Below are 21,076 nucleotides of genomic sequence, written 5' to 3'. Positions count from 1 at the left end.
CCGAGCGTGTCTCGGTCTCGTTAGCTTTATGTAATCATGTTCGTCCGGATTGCAGCCCGATTGCGACCCGTAGTCCATTCAGCATTAGCGCACGCTTCATTATCGCGAGATAATTGATAATTTGATATCGGGACTGACTCGTGGTGGCATAATAGAGTTTCCAGGTGAACGAGTTCTTTCTGCGTTCAGTAAATTAATAACAAACAACCAAGGAATATGAGAATGGTGGTTTACAAATATGAATGGCCCATGTTGTGTCGTCTTGAAGCATTTAACATTTTTAGTCAAAGTGGTCTCTTCAAAACATTTGTTTTTAATACTAGGAACGAACAAAACGATTTATTTATTGGCGGAGAAATAAAATATTATTTATTTGTTCTATGTGTAAAATATTTCAGCATTTTATTCTACAAATCACTGAAGAATTGTGGAACTAAAGAATTATCTGAGATATTATTTTTTTCATTCAATATTCTTATTACATGTGTTGGAATAAACAATTATTCTAATAATTGTACGATCATTCCTACTGTTGTTATTGTTAATGTTATTGTCTATTCTATCTAAGGCCACACAGAATGAATCACATTCTTAAATTAATAACAGTTTCATCTTCCGCCGTTATCAGTTTAAGTGCCATATTTTCCAGACAGATATAATCTTCCTTTATTATGTAACGATAATGGGGTCATAAATTCGTTGAGCTCTTTAGAAGACTGAGTGAAATATGAGAGACGAAAAGAAATACTTTGGCGTGGTTGTGTTAATATTTTAGCTGACTTTGATGGTCTTTGTCGGTATATCTAATTCAGGATGATTTTTATTTGCTCCTGCACATAACAATAAATTAGATGGTTATGGTCTTTACTTCATATATTTTTTGCGTCTGTGTTTACAACATTCGACATCGTTAAAATCTTAATTTCACGATTCAAGCGTATTTCAATAAATCAGTCTTGGAAGACGCTTGATTTACTTCCTCAAATATACTTTAGGGCGAAGCAAGAGTTTCAACAAGGATCCAGGTCAGAAGTTCATGTTTACACTCGACAATAACGCGTAGGCAAGGAAATTGAAACCAAAACGAAAATCAATAGGTCTACTTTACCTCTGTAAATACGAAAATGTTTTAATAGCTTTTTCAAACACGAAGCATTACGCTCCACTAACCAGTTTCACAGAGGCACTTTTAAATTCAAGTTGAAGTTGTTTCAACTTTGCTTTCATTAATGGCCTTCTATTTATGAAATATTCTCACGTTTCAAAATAAGAATAAAATACACGTCAGACGTTTTCGATGACTTTGGTTCCGATAAGTTTACGAATAACTCAAGAAGCTCGAAGTTTGCAATACGTGAAGACAACTCGCATGAAAGAGTATAGTGAACACAATTTCACAACTACTAACGTTGTTACGCGAAATGTACACTCCTCGAACCATTCGTCGCTTTTCGAAACGTTGTCCTAACTGCATCTGCAAATATCCATGCAAATCGCGACAGATACCACCGACCTCCCGCGGAACCGAAGTTTTGTTCGTGGCCAAGTTGAAAATTTGGTTTGAACTCGTCGAAAGTCTCGTTGCGAACTAAACCGATTCCAGCTAACTGTAAGATTCAGCTGTAATTAGAAAACTTCTTCGCAACACAATGTTTCTCTTGTTTATTACCAATTTCTTCGCGTACCTCAATCTTTCTCTTGAAATTTTCAACGTCGAAGAATCACAAAGTTTCGAGTTCGTCGAACTGTGGAATAAGGGAAAGAAAATCAAAAGCATTTCGATCTCGAACTCAGATCAGTTTCCCTCTCTTGCGACAACGCCGTTTTCCCAAGACTTAGATTTTAGAAATGTTTCAGAGCCGCGAAGTTGGAAAGAGGCAAACTTTGATCTTCGTTATTACGAGGCAATTAGCACAGCCTGGAAATCCAATGTTGGCTCTTGCTATCTTTACGTTGTGCACATTCTTCGCGTTATTCTGTGTACCAAGAAAATATTTTAGTCTTTATAGTTTTTGTCAACAAGTATTAAATTTCTTGTTCTTCTGTAATATATAAAATGTAATCTAAAATAATCATACACACACTACAAAATATCAAATTTCATGTGATAGAAGTCACAAGACAAATTTAAAAATTATTTTTATAGGATTCCTATGTAACAAAGTAGTGAAAAATATTATTTTTCCTTTCAATGATTTGGGAGATAGCAAAACCAAGGTTATTCGGATATAAACGACGTAATCCTCTCCGAGTGAAAATTGAAACGAACTTGTAGCAATGGCAAGGGTCAAAGATCTATGATGATTTTTTGCCTCGTTGCTCGTGTGGGAATTAGCCGATATCGTGCTTGCAAATGGCATCATTCATAGGCATTCATCGGGGAGCAAACGGATGTAGGACGCATAGTTAGGTACGGCGGGAACGGCGGAGTTAGTATTCACGCAATCTATGGATCCCAGTGGCCAGGTTTTATCCAAGACCGAGAACTCGGTAGGACATTAGGGATATTACAAACGAACGAGCCGTGGACCGTTAATCAACGGCAAATCGAACGCCATCCGTTGCATTTATGCGACCCTCCTCATAGCGTTCGTTCCTATAATTCATAGAGAGGTCGCATAGTGGTTGTATGTTGCGGAGATGGCTAGATCAAACCGAGCAGCGTTACCTTGAATAGAACGACCGAGGTCGTTGATGCCTGGACCCCAATGCTGATCGTCCTCGAAGTGCTCGCTTGTTTTCCACGAATTTAACCTATTGTCATTGCCAGACTGAAAATGTAGCACAGTAGTTTACTTTATGATTGATCCACACAATACGTTGAATGAAAATAAGTTATCTATATACTGTAGTCTCTTACTTATTATATTCAGGGGGCTCTAAAAGTATGAATAATAGATTTTCATGAGTGATGAATTATAGGAAAGAAATTACACATAGAGTAGCAGATTAAAAATACATCTTAATTAATTCAAATACGGTATCGTATTAATTTACTGTTCCGATTTATCCATTTATTTTTTTTGTTCATTTATTTAACGAGCACGTAGAATGGAGTATTTTAATAACAATCATGGACAATAGTTTCTTACTGAGCTACTATAATTAATACAAGTATAGAATAAATGAACTTTTCTCAAGAGTTTAATCTACATATATTTTTTTCATTCGCTAGAAATTCTCACGAAATGCAAGGTAGATGGTGCGATATTCATTGATCGGAGAAATGGGCCATTTTAACGGTAACCAGAAAACATTTTCGCAGGTGTTGAGTGCTGGACAAACAGACGGCACTTATTTTGCCTGATTTAACGTCAGCCGCGAATTTATGATATTTCCTTATGAGAGTGCTTTTTCACTCCATGGTTGGCGCGAATAAATCTGGAAATAAGAAATTGCACGGCAAAGCGAAACTTTTCAATGCTCCATTTTTCAAGACACGGAAAGGTTTCTCTGGTTTCTGGGCCAGCCGAGCAGAAGTATTACGTTTTTCCTCGCCGTTACCTTCCTCTCAGAAAAAATCAATAGGTTGAGGGAATGAAATGAAAATCTGCGAGATTAGAATCCACAGAAATTTGACGGCAAAGGAATTTACGTCATAATTAATAATTAAGCTGAGTGCTCAGTCGATGAAACGAGTAATAGTTGTAAATCGCAGTGGATTTGCTAATCAACTGATCTTTGATTTGTGTTCATCTTCGATATCAATTAAATCTGAAGTAAAAATTCTTTACTCAAAGAAACATAAGGGGAACGGATTGACAATTAAAAACCGATAGCAGTCGAATCTTTGCAACATAATTATTCATTTCACACTTGACGAATATACAATTTTATTTACCTCCAAACCAAGTCTCAGTATGAATTGTAAATCGAATTGGATTTATATTTTCATAATACGCACAGAAATATTTATTTTTCAAGCATTTAAAACTTGTTTATCAGGACAATTACAATATATAACAAAATAATGAAGTATCGAACATACGAATCGACCCCAACGATGAAATTACGTTCTCACTCAATTACCACCGTTTGTGATATTTTGTTCGCGTAACGTTTCGCAATTAAACAGCTGAATCGAAGCGTTGGATTCGCTTGATTATTATTAAATTCCATCGGAAAGGTCTCCAAACTCCTTTGGACAATTTACCTTCGGGGTGAAATTACTCGAGACACTCTCACAATCTGAGTCGCAAGTTCTCCGCGTTTCCATTTCCTCGCGATCGGCTAATTAATACGAAGGAACGATTTTCACGACCGTCGAGCAATTTGTGGGCGAGCTGGCTGGCGGCGACAATGCAAACCACGCGGTTTCCGTGACAACGGTGTTCCCGCTGTTTATCACGTGCTCGGGTTCTCCTTGAGGAAACGTAATTGAATACTCTAACGGAAATTACGGTTTTTATAAAATGGTCGGTGGCTCGCTCTTAATGAATTTCCTAGCGGAGGTTCGCGTCAACAATTTTTTTTTTACTCGCAGCTACGCGTCACATTCGCCGGGGCACTAATGTAAACACAAATTCAACGGTAAATTCTCTTAATACGGCGCGTGCATCTGGACGTTTAAAGTTTCAAATTTTATGCTTCCTGCGCCGCAACCGAAGGAGATTTAATTAAAATTTTACGGGGATTTATGTTGCCCCAGGGCACGAACGTTTTCGAGGAAGATGTTATGCTTCGTAATTATGAAATCAGTTTTACGTCGACCGGCGTAAACGCGATCAATTATGCAGACGGTGTTTCGGATGTTTTACATTTTCGTGAAAGTTATTTTCGCGGAAGACGTCTAACAGTGAACTAGTCGATAACAATTTCCGTTATTTTTGGATGGAGAGAGTATTTTCCGAATAGAAATGAATAAGAAAAGAATAAACCGATTTGTATTCATTCGACATGCATATTCGATTACATAGTTTTATATTGCGTATACTTGCAAGTTAACATGATCAAAAACTAATTTTCTTAACACAAGCTATGTGAAAAATTCATTTAGCACATTGGTTGAAAATATAATGTTTAAATAACTCGTTCTAAATACTAAATTTTTATTTTTATTTAATTAATACACGTTCATCGTTTATTTCTGTCTAAACTAGAATTTTGTTCACAACGGCCATGTAATTCGATAATTAACAAGGTCTTGGTTGTTTCGTGACGTGACAGTTAGCATGCGAATTAACTTTCCAATTGCGATAAAAGTTATGTTCTTGCGGGAAGCTGTTCGCGCACGCATGCACATTCCATCAATGTTACGCGAGCATAAGGTTACTCGAAAATGAGAATAGATTGAATGTGTGCGTCACTGCCCTCTTTTCGTGAAATCGATACACGTATCGCTGCACACGTTTATTTTGCACAGGTGCTCTATGGGGGATGTGTATCGGGTATCTAGACGTTAGGTTGCCTAACCTTTTCAACAACAGTCTGCCATTTTGCTTTGCCTTTCACCGTTTGCCTCAACAGATCTCGGTTTCTCCTTTCATCTAGGTACATCAATTCTTATTCTCAAGATGGATATTTCTTATTCCAGTGAATCTTTACTTTTGGAATATTCAAGTTAAAATTTGCAATTCTCAGTCTTCATAAACATAGTTACTGAATTCGTAGCCCAGAGATCTCTATTTTCTTAAGACGATTCCTTTACACTCACCAAATTAAAATAACACAAGACAGAAAGCAGCAATTATCCCTGTAATTAGCAATCCCTTTCAAGAATCCCGTTTTAAATTACACGCACCTCTTTCCGTATCTTTTTCATGTACTTCTAACTACCTAAGATTAGTTTTTACGGAGAAGTAAACGTTAATGAATAAATTTCACTAATTGACGTAGTTTGTGTATATCTTCATAAAGGAAAGTGACGTAGTTGAGGGGAGCAGCATTTTGCAGACATAATCTCCTTGCTACGAGGGAGATGTTGTTTTTAATCAAGGATTCTAGACAGACAGTAAAGGGAGCGCGCGGATAATCCAGTTAACTTTTATGTTCGCGAAAACTGGAGGGTCGTTGATCGTTCTTTCGCAGCCGGGGGAAAATTTAGTTTCAGTCGACCATTTGAATAATAATTCGGTTTCGCTGTTCGCCTTCTAAGAAACAGGAGTCGAGGATCTAATCGTATTTCCACTTCTGTATTTCTGATAGAATTTCTCGGAAAGTTTGCTGCGACTACACGTACTACAATATTTGTTCTCAAATATTTTTCTCCTTGACCGGTAAAGTTGTATTATAAGACTTTTATTGGAGTTGTACATTATACGATATTTACCGTGCTAAACGAGTGGATTATTACGAAAATAATATACTTTCACCTTTGTTGATTGTAAAATGTTCTACATTTACATTTTTGAGATAAAGAGGGCCATAGTTAACAAGATACGCAGCCGGTCTCATAAATATTCGTACCTTCTATGTCTATTAAAGAAATCTGTCTAAATTAAATGGTAGATTTGATATTTCATTGAGACTTTCCTGTCTTCGATCATATTGGCGAACCAATAGGCTCGCTGTACTAATTAGCACGTAGGAACGAACGAACGAATACCTGTCGTGGCGTACCGTAATCCGGATAAAAGTAGCGAGAAAAGGGATGATAAATTCTTGCCGACAGAGGCAGAAGATTTGAAACGAGTGCGCGGTCGTGCTTCATAGTACGTCATCCATAGCTCGGTGGTCGCCAGTTGTCAGAATATTCGCGCTCATCTACGATTCCAACGGCGTGGAATCTCTTGGTTCGTCTTCCAGGGAGGATGACAAACTTTCGTTACGTCAATGGATCCCGTTCCTCGGGAATCCGCGAATCAAACTTTTTAATGGAAAGAACGTCTCGTCGTCGAGGCCGACTGCGGGAATTATTTTTCAGGGAACGACGTTCCGAGTTTCTCATCCACTTTACTTGACCCCTGCCCATCCCTCCCGAAAGGAGGGTGATTTACATCGTGGAAGGTGTCACGGGAAAACCAGGAATATTACCGGTTCTGCAGGATGTGGTCATGAATTATCCCGGGTCACGTGAAATATCTCCAGACAGGTCTAGGACGTGTCTGTGAGACCCTAATGCCATTAGGAGTTTCTGCACGCGTACACGCGGCGAGCCGAGTTAACCTGAAGAAGCATTTTTATCTTCTAATATGTCGGTTAGATTTTTTATTTTTACTTGTACGGTGGATAATGAGTTTGATGGTAATGTTTGGTAAGTCGAGAAGTTCAATTTTTCTTAGTAGCGTTGTGAAATATTTCATTCACGGATTTTTATTTATAGGAAGTACAACTTGAACCCAAAACCATCAACTATGTCAAGGACACTGAACTCTAAAATAGTATGTAGTTACCACTAATCAAACAGAAATTCAATTAAATCTAAAAAAATAATAGCAGCTTTCCAACCGATTCACTTCTTCGAGCAGAGATTGTCTATAATTCCTATTAAATCTTGTTTATCTTCTTCAGACTGTGAAAGAATTCCCTAGAAATCTATGAACATTCCAGGCAGCGTCGTTTCATCGAGTTGTTAACAATCCTTCTTTTTTTTTTATGGAACAGAGTCTGTATAAAACGCTTATCTTTATCGCCAGGAATAAACGATTACAATATTCTCTTTGTTATGTTTCCGACATCCGTGTTGGCGAGAGGGTGAATCTATTGTAACGGTTAAACCGTTTTCCCCAAAATTCCTCCTTACGACACTTCTGGATCCGGAGATAAGGTATCCTGCATTCTCATGGGATTACCACAATGTCCTGTTCCTTATCCTTCCTCCTTGGAATATCCCTACGACTACCCCGGTTTGGAGTGCGCACACGCATACGTACACGAACGCGGATACTTCCTTTGTGGAGCACTTATTGTTAGTAAAATGTCGCTCATCCCGTTTCAATTGCTTCCTCTTCCTTTCTTGTGGACTCTGATAACAGACGTTATTTCCATTCGGATAATTTGGCTGCCAGTTTGCGTTCATTGATATGTCTCGCCGTTGCTTCTTTCGAGTTTAAAGATTGAAACTAAAACTGAAATAATGCACTATTCTTTTCCAGTTTTATAGCACAGTCGTGTTTAATTCTAAATATATGCTTATTCTATTCATTTCATTATAACTTTTCACTATTCCATACAATTTTTAGTATTTCGTCAGTATTCAATTTTTTTTTATGGAAGGAAAATTATATATCAATTATTATAATATCGCTCGTCTTGAGATTGACAAATATCGATTTTTCCTACTTATTTTAGAATGGCATTTCTATCCTAGAAATATTAATGATATTTCAAGGAAAATTTTATATTAATTAATACAACTTGTCTCGAGTCAGATAAATCTTCTGCCTTACTACTTACTTTAAACTGACATTTCAATCACCTGATGAGGCCATAGGTGATCATTCAAATACTAATCAAAATTTGACACGCATTTAAAACATCACCAAGAGTTACAATATTTCACTAGCTTGCATTGTTTATATCCTTTTTTATTATATTTTAAGTACATAGTAACAAGTGCTCCACGATGTAAAGTTTTAGCCCCAAACATGTGAGATGGTGTTGCTCGCGGGATATTGATTTACTTGCTAAAATAGTGTAACCTTTATGGCATCCCCTGATACTAAACGCTTGTATACACGCCCTTCTCCACATCTTCGCCCTGAAACTTTGCTCGGAGAAGAAGCTGAATGTTTAATCGATTTCATCGTCCTGTAAGCAGTCTCATCAGCCTCGTAGCCATGTTAACACCGAAGCTTCGTTGAGGGTACACTTCTGGAGCATAGGTGAATTAATATTTTGGGTAAAATAGTTGTTCACCGGCGACTTTATGTACCAGGAACGGAGAGAGGTCGGAATTAGCATAAATTCACGCAACATCGTGCCCTCGCATGTTACAAACATCACGCGACCTCGTTTGCTGTTTAGTTTCTTCTCTGTGTTTAACTAAAATCCACACGACAGTTCTTTGAGATACTAAATAGTACGTATAATCTAATTAGTAACAAAAACAAAAAGAAATATACATGTCGAATTCAGTAATCTCCTCCTTTTCGAAGTCTGTAAATTAACGCTAATTATGCGTCATGCATAATACATTGTCACGAAAATTATCGTAGCATAGAAACCAGAATTCCAGGGGATGGCTCGAGAAGTTCCTTGCCTCTACCCTCGGGACTATTTTCCTAAGCTCCTAATGCTGCCTTTCGCAGGGACGGGCAACAACAACATATGAAAATTTATCTCAATCCCAGGGTCCGTCGTGTGAAGGGAACGGAAGACTTATCTGTCTCGATACCTCTTCCCCCGATGGTGCATCCAGGACTAGAAGTTCGGGCTGTCTGGCACCAGCCCTCTCGTCCTGCGTCGCGACTTCTTTTGGCTGAGAACGTCGCTAAACGACGTAACTTTTATCAGCGGGCATCACGACTTTGCAAACTGAGTTGTTGCGAGGAAGACGGCGTCGCCTGATGGGCAGACGGTCGTGGGAGGCCCGAAGTCGTTTAAAGTTCTATGAGGGTTTGACGCTCGACACCTCTTCCTTCAAATTGCCCCGAGCATAGTCGACGGGAAAAATAACGGGGTGGGACAGGGGATTCAGCCTGTTCGTTGCCGCACCTCTCTAGACGTTGTATCTAGATAAATAAGAAGGTTGGACACGGTTGTACAAGATTGTTTCAATTAATTCATAGACAGATATACCTACAATATATTATTCGAATGTAGATTCAAGTTTTGTTACATGATAATGTACATGGAGCTTGATGTCTGACTTAATACTAGGCAGGGATTGAAAGCTGCTTAGTCTGATTGATAACAGAATAATCTCCTTAATCATACTATAGAATTTTGTACTATAATCTGTACTATTCTGTAGAATTGTATGGTATAATCTAGCTATAGATTATCTATTGAATTTACTGTTACCAACTAATAATTTTCTTATACTCTAAAATTTTATGTTACAATCTATACTACACCGTAGAATTTTATAGTCTAATCTAAGCGATTATACTGTTACCAATCAAACCCGCCATCCAATTTCTCATATCCGAGCAGTATATCCACAGTCACCGAGCGATTGATTCCCAGAACGAACACGTTCCCATAAGCCCCACCTCCGGTGGGTCGTGCAGTTATTAATATGCAATACGTCGTTGTCATTCATTTTCTTTTTTGCACACGAAAAAATACCAACAGATATATCTGCACGCGCAATTGCGGCTGCCGCTGACGCGAGAGTTCTAGTCATCTCGGTGTAATCAACGAATCTGCATGGCCCGGGGGTTACAGTGCGCGATTCAATCGAATTCCGTTGGATATTTCGATATCGGACGATTCGAACGAATTTCAGAGAGGAAACTGTAACGCGCACGTGTGCGTTAAGTCCTCAAAAACTGATATCGTCGCATCGCCTGCGAAATTTTCGGGGACAACAGCGACGCGAATCACGTTAATGCAAAAAATTTAATTCCTACGATTCAGGCGGCACTATTAAATATTCAATCCGATCGTGGTTTTATTTGGACCAGGTATTGTCGAACACGTACGTTCGTTCCCTTGGAATCGTATTTTCAGATTGATACCAGCGCGATGACAAATAAAGATTTGTGTTTCGTATATTTAACGAGGAATTATATTAACTCACTCACTGCCAACTACGAGATGTCTAGTTCAAATTGATTAGCAATTACTCAAGGGATACATTTTTTAACCTTTTCAGTCGCGAATTACAAAAAAGATCGTAAATTTTCTTTTTAAAACAACAAGTTTAATATCACTTTTTATTATCAAGATAATAACCTTGATTACACATCTGTATTAAGTCTTGGCGCCCAAGGCAAAACGCTTAAAAATTTTCCTGGCAGTGAATGGGTTAAGTACAAAACTTTTGCATATAGATAACGTGTTTAATATTAATGAACATAATAAACACTGCTTGTGAAACCTAGAAATATTTTTCGATAACCTTAAAAATTGCGTAAGAACGTGATCCTTGTTAAATAACTTTTAAATAGTTCATCGTATCGACAGAAGTATGAATGTTAGACAAGTTATACGGTTCACCTGGTATACTAAGTCTACCGCCATCATTATGGTAAGAGCAGCGTTTTAATTTTCCGGATTTATAATTTCCCAAGTGACTCGAGTCTGAACCCGACGGATGGGATTTTTCGAAAATCGAGGAATCGCTGTGGCACGTGATGGAGCGTATAGCATAATTAAGGGGGCTGTTTCTGTGCATGACGCCTCGATATTTAGAATTCTGACGGCATCGCGGCAGGTTTCGGGATCCAGAACGGTGGATATAGCGACGCACGCGATCTCCGTCACTTCAGCCGTCACGATTCGCATCGCGCAACAAAACAAATCTTCATCTCGAAACGAGCGACGGGTGTTGGTTTCGCAGGGCCCTAGTAATTACGTCTCAACACCTGACAGTTATTACGATCCTATCCCGATGCCTTGTGCGGTAGACCCATGTGGCATCCGTGGCTATTAACGAGGAGGATATTAACGGGATGATGAAATGAAGCACAAAGCAGGGGTTAATAACTGTTGTTCGTTCGACGAGCTTCTGGCTTACGAGAACTGTGACGAGGGTGATGAGAATAATAAACATGCCACGAAAAGGATATCGCAGCTTTGAAACGGTATCATTCAATCACATCAGGGTGGAGAATTAATCGAGTTATAGATTGAGATTTATTGCAAAGGTAAAAGAAGAGAAAAACAATCCACGTTTGTACAGTTTATCAATCATTTTGGGTGTGTACAGTTGATTAAATTAATTTCTCTATTGTCACCATATATATCTATAAATTAATTGTAATTTGAGTATTATATTCGGTTGTTGTGCTCGCATCAAATTCCCTACTTATTTTGTATTCATAATGAAACTATTCGTTCCTGCAGGCTAATTATACACTCGACAATAAATGTTCGCATCCACCTCTGACAGTTGTCGTTATTAACTATTGTAATTAACTACTAGCTTTTACTCGTAATGATCGTGTTGTCTGCAGTGACCGTGAAATAACAATTTCAGTGTTATTATTGACGATATTGATGATAATACTATACACAGAAATGCGATAAATATCACACAAGTCACATAAAACCGAAAATACATAATAATGTCTCCAATAATATCCCATTTAAAATAATACCATCGCTCCAATTCATCCATCAATGGTAGAAATAAATTTCTATTAGTTAAGAATTAGAACAGTTTTCGTTTTGGTACAACTACCGTAAACTTTCGAAGTCGAGGCAATTCAAAGAGGGAGAGGCTAATTTTAAGCGCAGCTCCGACTTCGACTTTTCGACCTAACGAGTGTTTCTGATGCTTTCAGAATTCTTGGCATGCGTAGGCCGAAGGAGGAAGCGGGGGGCGAGCTGAACAGGACCGAGGAGCATGGCGTAGTGCTCGTTTCGGGGGTTGCTAGCAGATCAAAGGACGCGAAAGAGGGTCTGGCCGCTCTCGAGCGATTCGAGGGCCGGTGAGCATCGCGACGGGGCGAGCAACCCCGTTGCCTCGGCCAACGTCTAACAACCCTCCCGTCTGTCGCCGTCGACGAACAACAGAACAGGTAGGGATCCAGTTTTCTATTCCTTCAAAAGAATTTCCCCTGGCTCGTCGCATTTGCCCTTTATGAATACGCTAAACCAGGAAACAGGGTGTAAGGATAGCTGGGCTTGTTAACGCCTGCCAGGGTTACCGACACAGCTCGGCTACTTTCGAGTTGAAGGATTTTAAGATACAATTAGCACCCGTTTAGGGTAAACAGGGAGCATTCCGGAGGGAGGAATTGGAGTCTTGAATTTTTATTTCTGAGACTTTGAAATATTTATTTTTATCTTGTTGAGGGAAATATTGAATTAGTTTTAAGGACTAGATGGGTCAATTAACTAGGAGAAGAGTTTGAAGTCTCGCGCATTTAAGATAAACAAAAAAAAAACCCTGATAGAATATATCTCTATTAAATCTTTATTTTAATCCTCAAATTTACCGGATATAAGTTTCCAATCTATTTTCAGAAATGTTTTTCACGAACATTGCTGCCTTCATCGAGTGTTGAAATAATCAGTATACACCTCGCGATCATCATAAACAATCAGGTTTAAACGAATAAATATTGCGATCAGTTTTTCACGATTTCGAACGGTTAAAAGTTTGAACCAACCGTTAATTTGTGAAGTGCGTGTCCATGGTGAATTTTCGGTTACAATATGAACTCTCCTTTTGATCATTTGAACGTTTTATCGAACCCAAACGGCCTACAACTAAACAAATTGCATATATTTGTTAAATCGTTTGATGATCATGTTTATTCGGTAAAATCGATACTCGGGCGCTCGTGTAACTTTATCACATTTATATTGTAATATACGCGGCTTATGTGCTCAGATTTAATCCAATGCATTCGCCAATTTACGCCATAATACGTGCGCGATATATTTTCAACAGACCGCGATTTGTACAACTCCCGGGACGATAAAGAGCCTTTTTCTTTATTAAATTTTGCTTCGTGTTGCGTTCTATATCCTCCCAATTGAAGGTGGAAATTTCTTTTTAATCCCTTTTTGCATTCATTTCTTAATCACAGCGTTAAGTCCAGAAACAAAATTTACAAAAATTAATTCTAATTGTTTATTGTTTATTGTTATTGTTTATTGTTTAGTCTATATGTAGTGTGGTCGGCACCCTACCATAAGGGTTTCGTTTCGGGGTTGCCCCGAATAACATCCTTCAAATCTTTGATTACCCAGCACGATGTTGTATAATATTTATTACTCGATGTGCATCGTTTCCAATGTGTAACCTGCGCTTCGTGACGTCCACGAAATTCTCAAGCACACGCATTGATAGGCCTATTTCCTAACGATTTGAAGAATTCGGGCGTTTCAGGACCCACGGATAATGGTATGCCCTCAAGTGCAGAAACCGCGGTTTAGAGAGTGAATTTCGTGGTTTAGCATGCCGACCTGACATACCGCCATAGAACGTTTGGCGACGCGGAGACCGCAATTGTGGCCGTGTCGTCCTAACACCTTCGGTGGAAGCCACGTTATCTATGCGGAAATAAGGAAACTAAGGTTAAGTAAGGGGGGAAAACACAGGAAGGATCCTGGGAGCTTTTAGAGAATAAGGACAGATACCTAGAAGTCCGGAATTCGGTGGAAACATAAATTAATATAAAGAAGTCGTGCATGATGAATAAACAGAAACAGGAGGGAAAATATTCCCTTACAGGATTGGTTTATGTATTAAACAGTGTTTTTGTAGCGAAGAAAAGTAATTACGATTCGAGGAACATAGTTCTGTTTATTTTATAAACATAATACAGAGAAGTATTTGTTCAGTGAAGTGGAAGTTATGTTTGGTTACACGAAGGGATGAGAGTGAGACGTCCATGGTTGGAACTTTTGATGAAATGTGTGTGTATTCGAATATTTAAACACTTCTGCGATTTAAATGTTGTATGCAGCGATCAAGTGTTCGCGTGGTCATTGTATTTAATTAATGTAACGCAGACTATAAATCTAATTCTTCAAGTCTATTTAATTTTTTAAATGAATAATGATATTTAAATAATTAAATTGCTCGCACGAAGATGATGTATTCCAATATTAGTGACACGTTTGAATATTAAATTATTGAAATGGTTCATGTTCTACATTTTATGGATAGTATGAAACGTTTAATTGTTGCGTTAAATGTAATGCGTGTGTAATTACAATTCACAAATCATCAGAAATATAGCCAATAATTTAAGCACTCGATAATTAAATTGACATCAAACGCAATTAATAATAACGCGCCTTTAATGCATACAAAAGATATGATACAATTACATCACGTTCATCGTGCATTTCACAAGTGTAACATATGTAGCGTATACGCTCCACACATACATGTTGGCATAACTAGAAAAAATACGTAATTATAGCTACTCCCACGCTCACCTATTAGTGAATTAAGTTTTGTTCAGGTAACTTTGCATTGCATAATAAATTCACGAATCCATATTTAAAACGAAAGAAGCTAGGGAAAAAATAGAGAGAAAAATCGATTGTAATTAGATTTCCCTATCGGGTTGTTGAGCTGCAGCTGCAACATTTATGCGGAACAATATTAAATTTTCGGCGATGAGGACATTAATATGATAATTGGACGAATATGCAAATGGGAAGTTAGGTTCGAACGGAAAAAAGGGGCGGCTAAGAGAGAAAGAAAACCGGTGGGCATAGTTCGCGGAGATCGTTACGAAGTTACTAATTCTTGAGTGCAGATTTCATTAAGCGGTTCGTTTAAAATGTAATGCCTCTCGGGATCCGCGTATTACGACCCCGGAAACCACTTCGTGCCTGAAATCCGAGGGTCAATCCTTGAAACACCCCGCTCCTGCTCAAGAATCCTTCAGCGAGAGGGTTGTGTACATTTTTCCTACTAATTCTATTCGCAAATCGAGAAAGATACGTAGAAAGCACGAGCTTTTCAGCTTTTGAATTAGGATACTTGTGAAATTACACTGACGAACCTACATTATAAAGAAGAGTTTAAAAAGATTTAACGATAGGGGTAAAAATCAATTCATTAAATACATTTAATTTTTTTATGATAAAATAAATGTCTTAGCAAGCTACTATTTAAATATCTTAAATATATTTACAAGTAAGTTAGTTTAAATCATAATTTACTGTTTATTTTTACTATGGAATCATGTCTGTTTTTAAACTTAATCGTGTTGTGCAGAAAAGTATATGCTGTCATCAACTCATTTTTAAATATATCGATAAATACCTGTAACTTATATTTCACTTCAAAAATTTAAATGGTATGTTACAGAATGAGATTACCAATTTTTATGATCATTAGTATTTTCTAGTTGAAGCGATTCACAGATTGATTAGCGACACAAAATCGAAATAGCTATCTTCGTTGTTTATTTCTTTACTCTCGTGCACCGAAACCCGATTTAATTGGATCTGTCCGTTATTATATGTATATTTGGAGAACACCAAGGGCGATTCATTTGCATTTATAATGCGCACGGTCCGGATTGCGCTCTAGAGAGCGATAAACATTACATAATAAATAGACGAGCATAATGGGTAGTCGTAATTGGTCGTTATATACAGGTCGAGGCAGCTAAACTGTTACAGAGCGATAATGCCTAAACTATCGTGAATACAAAGAAATCTTAGACGAAAAAGTTAGAAGGTTCGAGGGGGCCTATCTTATATCGCTCTGTAACTGTTTAGCTGCCTCACCCTGTACGAGCAATTTAGCTCGTGATCGGTTTCTTCTAATAAAAACTGCTGATAAAAAACAGTTCACAGCTTCTTGAATTATCACAATCGTTATTTACAGCCTTCACTTGAGAGCGTAGCATTTTTATGTTTTTAAATGCTGAAACATAACATTGTTTCCTTGAAGTCAGCTAAATAACAGTTCTCACCGTTTCTTTGAACATTTCAATAAATATGTACAGGAGAGTTTTGGATTGCGCGACTCGATATAGAATTTCAAAGGACAGAAACCACCTACCCAGTGTCTTGAGTTATTCCAGGTACGACAACGAACAGGAAACGGGGCAAAGGAATTAATCTCTGGTGATTGCACGCTCGTCGCGTTAATGTTCGTTGGATTTTCCACGGATACTCAAAGAATACGAGGGTTGGATGAGGTGGAAAGGGAGGCAGTGGGGCGCGAAATGAAAACGCATCGCGAATGAGTGACAATAAGTACCCCAGTTTGTGTCGTCAGCGGGGTTGAATGCGATGACTAATTGCGGAAACATCCATTAGTTGGTTTTGTGGCACGAAAATGCATCGCAGAGGAAACGCATAATTTCCACGAATCCCTTCACAAAGGAACGCTACAAAACGGAACAATAGCGAAAAATGTGTTAGTAGTTGTATTTTTTGTCCCCCCTTCAGTGATTGTTTCAGTTCGCCGTATATGCCGTAGAAAACGTTACAGCTGTTTTCTCGGGAAACGTTCTCAGGAAGAAATTCATCTGTCATATCTTAGGACTCAAGTTCTTTGTTTGGTATGGTTAGCACGGGAGCTTGGCTATTTTTATTATCGTTTATTTAAAAATAAAAATGGGCGTGGAGAGGAATCTTTGTCTTTTAGAGCATTTCTCGGAGACATAAATATGTTCCTCCTGGATCATGAAAAGGATGGAAGCTGTATTAATGAGGCCAAGGTATATATATCATAACCAAATAGTACAAATGCGAATATTTCAACTCTAATCTTTACTGAGAACACATTCCAAAATAACGTAAATTTTTCTCCAGGAAAAAAAAGTTACATCCTTGACACCCTTGACACCTTTGACTGCACCTACTAATTTGATCAACGTATTTCAAGCTTCCTTTGAAATGACTCGATCATTAACCATACCTTTGGCGCAATTTCTGTTGACAATTATTGAGACAGAAATAATCTCAACAGACACGCGTCGACCATCGTTAGTACCAACGTTAATCAACGTTCATCGTTATACCATCGCAGACTATTAAAGACAGAAGTAATCTTCTTAATTGCGGTGAAGAGCAAAAAGCAAGGGGAAACCCGAGGTTGCACCGGGGCTGGTTGCGACGAAAACCGTTTATCCATTCGCGTTTATACAGTCCTTTAACGAATCCAGTAACGTTGCATTCCGTTCCCTCCGACGCGCAGACTCTTCGCCATGGAGCGATGCGAAAGGAGAATGGAGAAAAAGGGGATGCAAGTCCTCGAAAGCTCGCTGCAATTCGTTTTTGACAGTTCTTTCGCGACGACGAGAACGCACGGAACGAGGAGGAAGAATCAATTTTCCCAGCGGGCTGGCAAGTCTGCGCAATTAACCATCGAATGCGAGTTTTACGGTCCGCTCGCGGATACCAGCCAGCAGAAATCGAGATTTTTTACCGTGTTCTAGGAGATACAATATCGGACGGCGGCGGCGGATAAAAGACAGGGACGAGCGTGAAAGGGAAACGCGAGGGGCTGAAATACGCCTAGCGGAGCGCTGTTCATTTTAAGCGCATCGATTGATGAACGAACCTGCAACCAATGGCTTCCACCCCTGGACACGTCCGCCTGACAAAGCTCGTTCTACTAAATTACTCGCTCGCCGAAACCTCTTTGCAGCGCGAGTCGAGACATTCGCATTCTTTCCGCGCGGACTGCCTGCAGTGGAAGCTGGTGTTTCGCTTATTCTCCAACAACTGGGAAGCTTGCAAAAGATTTGTGACGCCTTTGACGAAATTTGAAAGATAATTCACGCCTTGGCGACTGCCTTTTCTTTTAACACGTTGATTGCCACGTTAACTTTTGTGAAAATAGTTATAAGGCTAAGATTTTGTTTTAAAATAATTGGAAATTTTGTAATCTAAGACTTGTCAAAGTATTTGTTGTTACAATCTCATCAGAATTAAAAAAATCGTATCCAGATTTATTTTCTTTAACACCTCATCGTCAAAATAAGCTTTTTAATTTCCTAGTGAAAAGTCCTGTCACCCATATATGGGTGACGTGGGGGTCAACGTGTTAAGTTTTAGAATATCAAATTTATCATCTTCATAATTTAAGTAAACTTGGAAGTTTAACAAAAAATGTTCCAATCGCGACTAATAGGTAACAAGTGGAGAAACTTTATTCGCCTGAAGTTAAAACGAGGTTAAATGTCGACCATCGTGTGCATTTAAACTCTCTCGGAAGCAAGAGATTTTACATAATTTGTAAAGGGATCAACCCTCAGCAGGAAGTATAAAAGAAGAGGCTTGGGAGGGATGAAGACTAAGGGTAGCTCAAACGAAGATTTTATTATATGCTAAATGTGTCCTTAAGCTTAAACTCTTTTTCGTCAGTTTACACGTCTGGGAATATCAGTGGACCAGACGAAATATATTTTTAGCCGAAATTTACATGTTACTTTTAACTCACACCAGTTGAAAGTGAAAGAAATAAATTCTAATTTTAGATCGCTACTGTGGTATGTTAATAGTTGGAATCAATTATTTTTGGTTATGTATCTAACATTATCATACAGTACCTCTAATATTAAGTATATAAAGAAAAATAAAATATTAAAAAAATCACTTTAAACAATATATTATAAAATGAACAAGTCTCGCAAATATTACTTTGAATATAAAACAACGAATCACATTTTTGGGAAATTTGAGTTTCAATTATTAACGTGTTCTGCACTTCCTGTTTCTTCTTGTATCGATTTCAACCTGATCCAAAAATTGCACAGGTAACTGCCAGCCGCGAGCGAAAGGCATTAGAGTTCTCGTTAAATAGATTCGAATTCCAGCCGACGATAATTCCGTCTGGAGTCGAAAACACTCGAAAAGTTAGCCTTGAAATTCTTTCAAGTACTGTCTGGGGGAACAAAGCATATTGCTGCATACTCGTGAGGTTTACCTTCGTTGAAAAAGGGTCGGATGGAAGGTTTCAGATAGAATGAATGTCCGAGAAAGTTGAAATACTTTCTAGAGAAAAAGTTTCGATGGTTCCCTCCTATCGAGAGTTGAAAGTGGATGCCACCGCGACGGAGAAGATCATTTTAATTGTCGGAATTTCTAGTCAATTAAGCAGTCTTCTTCTGTCATCCGACGTATTTGTGTGTGTTTCATTATTAAAATATATAAATTCGCCAATCGTGGATTCATTGTACTCCACATAATTAAATACCACAGCATACTAGAAATTTGAATTAATTAAAGTTCCACGGACCCCTTTCAATATTATTCTATCACTTCATTCGAGAATATAAATTACAAGGAGTTAATAAATAAAATTGCCTGGCGTAATGTCAATAATATCGGTTAACATTTGGAGATAAATCTAATTCAAGGAACAGCTGGATATGTTTCCCACAAGCTATTCAAATTTCAAGTCGCAAGTTCTATTAGTTTTTGATATATCGCTTCCGTAAACCTGGAAAGTTCGATTCTGGAAAGAACGACTGAAGTTTTCGATGGCCATTCTGTGTTGCAATAGTCTTCTTCGTGTTTGCATAACTTTGTCAATTCTTCAAATGTTATCCTACAATTTTCCTTGAAAATTTTTGAGCGTATAATTTTCATTAAGTACCAAACATTTTCAAATTAATTCGATCGACATAGTGAAATAATAAAGTGAAATAATAAAGAGTATTACAAAAGAATAAATAGTGTCATAAATTAAAAATATCAAATTTACGAGCAACGAGGTTGCTCCGTTTTTCAGATATATTACTGAACGAATCTTACGAGAAAGTGATTAAAGAGATTAAGAAATTTCTATTTCGAAAATCAGAAAAATTGGTCAAAAGTTTATGAAACAGAAAAGTAAGATAGGAGAATTTTTTGTCTGTGAAAAAGTTGGGAGGTAAAAACCGATGAATATATACCGAGGTGGAGCAACCCGATATCGTTTACGTATTCTACATTTCCAGCAGTACTAACGTGATTGCTAGAAATAAGTGACTTTGGTAGCGCCCGCAGTGGATGTTTTTATTCCGTAGAAGAGCATTAGAAACGTTCGGAGGCATTATATCGATTTTCAATATGACAGTTTTCCTGGCCTCGGATAAAATTCCACGAAGGTGTAGTAGCTTTGACTGCAGATAAATAGAACATATCTTACGTGACTTTTTTTTCAAAAAAACAATCTCCTGGACTCTCGCATGCAAACATTTCCATAAATCTAAGCGGATTCGCTTAAAGCCAGTCAAGACTACGGATGATTTAAGCTAAGGGCATTCAAAATCAAATTTATTTTTGTAAGAACGGCACAGCTCCTGCTACTTTTTTTACCAAGTTTACGCCCTAGATTACCATATACAATGTTTTATAATTTAAGAATTTCACAATGTGTTTCTACACATTGTATTCAATACATTGATTGGTATTAAGGTAAACAATAAATGTATTAAGAAAGTCAATTCTTCAATGATTATTTCAACGTTTTTGAGAAGTTCTAAATCATTTTTATAATACCTAACAAGACCCTACATCTAGGTTAAAGTTTTCCTTTTTCTAGCATTGAGTGGAATGTTTTCAAATAGGTGATATCAAATATTTTCATTTTCCTCATAACTTTACTCAA

General features: G+C 37.9%; 1 protein-coding gene across 1 annotated transcript in view; it reads left to right on the top strand.

Moving 5' to 3' along the window:
• LOC128886337 (inactive rhomboid protein 1) overlaps nucleotides 1-21,076 on the top strand; it is a 227,271-nt gene that overhangs the window by 19,241 nt on the left and 186,954 nt on the right. The window contains exon 4 of the mRNA XM_054141083.1: nucleotides 12,333-12,569. The gene's annotated coding sequence lies outside the window, so the exon portion shown is untranslated. The remainder of the gene's footprint in view (nucleotides 1-12,332; nucleotides 12,570-21,076) is intronic.

This window comes from Hylaeus anthracinus, unplaced genomic scaffold (genome assembly GCF_026225885.1).
Source record: "Hylaeus anthracinus isolate JK02 unplaced genomic scaffold, UHH_iyHylAnth1.0_haploid 11982, whole genome shotgun sequence".
In the NCBI taxonomy this organism is placed as follows: Eukaryota; Metazoa; Arthropoda; class Insecta; order Hymenoptera; family Colletidae; genus Hylaeus; species Hylaeus anthracinus.
This window is presented reverse-complemented; position numbering and strand designations above follow the sequence as displayed.